The 3,508-nt window shown below is 48.7% G+C and overlaps 1 pseudogene; it reads left to right on the top strand.

Annotated features, from left to right (window-relative positions):
- Positions 1-307: 307 nt before the first annotated feature.
- LOC122689485 lies at positions 308-1,491 on the top strand (annotated as a pseudogene).
- The last annotated feature ends 2,017 nt before the right edge of the window (positions 1,492-3,508 follow it).

The raw sequence follows: 3,508 nt of genomic DNA, 5'->3' as shown, positions 1-3,508 counted from the left end.
CGCTCAGTGGAGCCCGATTCTTTGCAACCCCATGGACTGCAGCTCACCAGGCTCCTCAGTCCACGAGATTTTCCAGGCAAGGATACTGGAGTGGGTTGCCATTTCCCTCTCCAGGGGATCTTCCCAATCCAGGGATTGAACCAGGGCTTCCTGCACTGCAGGCAGATTCTTCACTGACCTTGCTACAAGGGAAGCCCGCTAGCGTGTGAGATGAGTGCAATTGTGCGGGGCTCTGCACATTCTTTGGCATTGCCTTTCTCTGGGACTGGAATAAAAACTGACCTAATCCACTCCCTGTGCACTACTCCAAGACGGGTATACCTGGCACCGGAACCTGGATGCCAGCCTGCAGGTGCAGCACAGGACCCACCGCCCTCACCCCTCCACCCACAAACACACACATTCTGTACTCAGACCAAGAGGACGTTTTTGGAAGGGGACCGGACCAGCCCCTGTAAACGCTCTGACTGCCTAGCCTCTAGGGCTATAGCTGCTCAGTGCACAGCCGGAGGGGTGAGGGCTGGGGAGGAGATGGGGAGCCCAAGAGGTCTGTCCTGCCCAATGCCTGGGAGCACAGGCGGAAGTGCCAGAGCCTCTCCGGTGATCACAGAAGGACAACCCACTCCCTTACGAGGAACGGAGCAGGACCAAGGGTGGCAGGCAGCCTGCGGACAGAGGCTCTGACCGCAATCCCCGAGCACAGCCACAGGGAATATCAGTCCAGTGAAGGGGCCAAGGAGTCCAGCAGCAAATCCCTCTGCTACAGCAGACATGGGGTGGAAGATTGGAGCCGCCACCCCCACACGAGGCTTCTGAATCTTCCTACAGGAAAGAAGATCCAAGAGGGCGAGCGTAGTTTTCGGACCACTGAGGCCGAGGCCAAGCCTCTGGAAGAACCAAAACATGAGACCTAAAAGCTCAAGAATCCTTCAGAGGATGCCCAGACGCTGCAGCTGGGTTGAAACAGGCTTCTGGTGTTGAAAAACAGCTGCTTCCCGACATCTATGCACGTCCTATTGGGGGATCAGGGGGTGAGCAGCAGTCCTCAAAAGACCACACTTCCAGGAGTAAGTTGACCCAGCTGAAGATTGCCCAGCGCCTTCACCTGGGGCAGCCCAAGCTGGAAGAAGTAACACGACGCATCACGCAGGGGAGCCCCAATGGCTACTCAATGCTCCTGGCCATGCAGGCGACCCCCAGTGGGCCTGGCACTGAGGGGGTGCCCACGATGGAGCCCCGCCTACAGAGGCGGCTTCTCAGGAACCTGGTCTCCTCCTTGAAACAGAAGCAGGCTGCAATGGTGATCAATATGCCAGTGGGTGGGTGCCAGTGCAGAGACATCATGGGCATGCTCTACTGTGCCTTCCCATCTGTGACTTTTCACAGCAGTACCTCCCGTCAGCACTGAGGACACTGGGTGAGCTAGAGGAAGAACACATAGTGAGAGGCAGGCTAGCCCAAACATGTCCTTTCCAGCCCATTTGTCACTAAAGCAGTTATTGAAAAATCTGACCACTGCTGCCCTGCACCCCCACTCTCATGCCATCTTACACCAGAGATTTGTATTCTCTGCTGGGTTGTTCTGGTTCATCTCGTAGGGGACCAAAGTCCTGTCCCCCCACCAAAATAAGTTCATTTCAGTTCAGTTGCTCAGTTGTGTCCTAGCCTTTCTGACCCCATGAATTGCATCACGCCAGGCCTCCCTGTCCATCACCACCTGCCAGAGCTTACTCAAACTCATGTCCAAGGAGTCATTGATGCCATCCAGCCATCTCAGCCTCTGTCATCCCCTTCTCCTCCCGCCTTCAATCTTTCCCCGCATCAGGGACTTTTCCAATGAATCAGTTCCTCGCATCAGGTGGCCAAATATTGGGAGTTTCAGCTTTAGCAACAGTCCTTCCAGTGAGTATTCAGAACTGATTTCCTTTAGGATGGAGTGGTTCGATCTCCTTGCAGCCCAAGGGACTCTCAAGAGTCTTCTCCAACACCACAGTTCAAAGGCATCAGTTCTTCAGCGCTCAGGTTTCTTATAGTCCAACTCTCACATCCATATGTGACTTTTGGAAAAACAAAAGCGTTGACTAGACGGACCTTGTTGGCAAAGTAATGTGTCTGCTTTTTTATATGCTGTCTAGTTTGGTCATAGCTTTTCTTTGAAGGAGCAAACGGCTTTTAATTTCATGGCTGCAGTCACCATGTGTAGTGATTTTGGAGCCCCTCAAAATTATGTCTGTCACACTTCCCCATCTATTAGCCATGAAGTGATGGGACCAGATGCCATGATCTTTGTTTTCTCAATGTTCAGCTTTAAGCCAAGTTTTTCACTCTCCTCTTTCACTTTCATCAAGAGGTTCTTTAGTTCTTCTTCACTTTCTGCCATAAGGGTGGTGTCATATGCATATCTGATCTTATTGATCTTTCTCCTGGCAATCTTGATTCCAGCTTGTGCTTCATCTAGCACAGCATTTCTCATGATGTACTCTGCATATAAGTTAAATAAGCAGGGTGACAATATACAGCCTTGAGATACTCCTTTCCCAATTTTGAACCAGTCCATTGTTCCATATCCAGTTCTAACTATTGTTTCTTGGCCTGCGTACAGATTTCTCAGGAGAGAGGTTAGGTGGTCTGGTATTCCCATCTCATTCAGAATTATCTAGTTTATTGTGATTCTCATAGTCAAAGGCATTGCCATAATCAATAGAGCAGAACGAGATGTTTTTCTGGAATTCTCTTGCATTTTCGATGATCCAGTGGATGTTTGCAATTTGATCTCTTGTTCCTTGTCTTTTCTAAACAAGGTTGATCATCTGGAAGTTCACAGTTCACATATTGTTGAAGCCTTGCTTGGAGAATTTTAAGCATTATTTTATTAGCCTGTGAGATGAGTGCAATTGTGCGGTAGTTTGAACACACTTTGTCATTGCCTTTCTTAGGGATTGGAAGGGAAACTGCCCTTTTCCAGTCCTGTGGCCACTGCTGAGTTTTCTAAAATTGCTGGCTTGAGTGCAGCACTTTTACAGCATCATCCTTTAGGATTTGAAATAGCTCAACTGGAATTCCATCACCTCCACTAGGTTTGTTCGTAGTGATTCTTTCTAAGGCCCTCTTGACTTCATATTCCAGGATATCTGACTCTTGATGAGTGATCATACCATCGTCACTCTCTGGGAAGTGAAGATCTTTTTTGTACAGCTCTTCTGTGTATTCTTGCCACCTCTTCTTAATATCTTCTGCTTCTGCTAGGTCCATACCATTTCTGTCCTTTATTGAGCCCATCCTTGCATGAAATGTTCCCTTGGTATCTCTAATTTTCTTGAAGATATCTCCAGTCTTTCCCATTCTATTGTTTTCCTCTATTTCTTTGCATTGATTACCCTGGAAGGCTTTCTTATCTCTCCTGGCTATTCTTTGGAACTCTGCATTCAAATGGGCATATCTTTCCTTTTCTCCTTTGCTTCTCTTCTTTTTACAGCTATTTGTAAGGCCTCCTCAGACAACCATTCTG

The sequence above is a fragment of the Cervus elaphus genome, chromosome X (assembly GCF_910594005.1).
Source record: "Cervus elaphus chromosome X, mCerEla1.1, whole genome shotgun sequence".
NCBI classification, from domain to species: Eukaryota; Metazoa; Chordata; class Mammalia; order Artiodactyla; family Cervidae; genus Cervus; species Cervus elaphus.
This window is presented reverse-complemented; position numbering and strand designations above follow the sequence as displayed.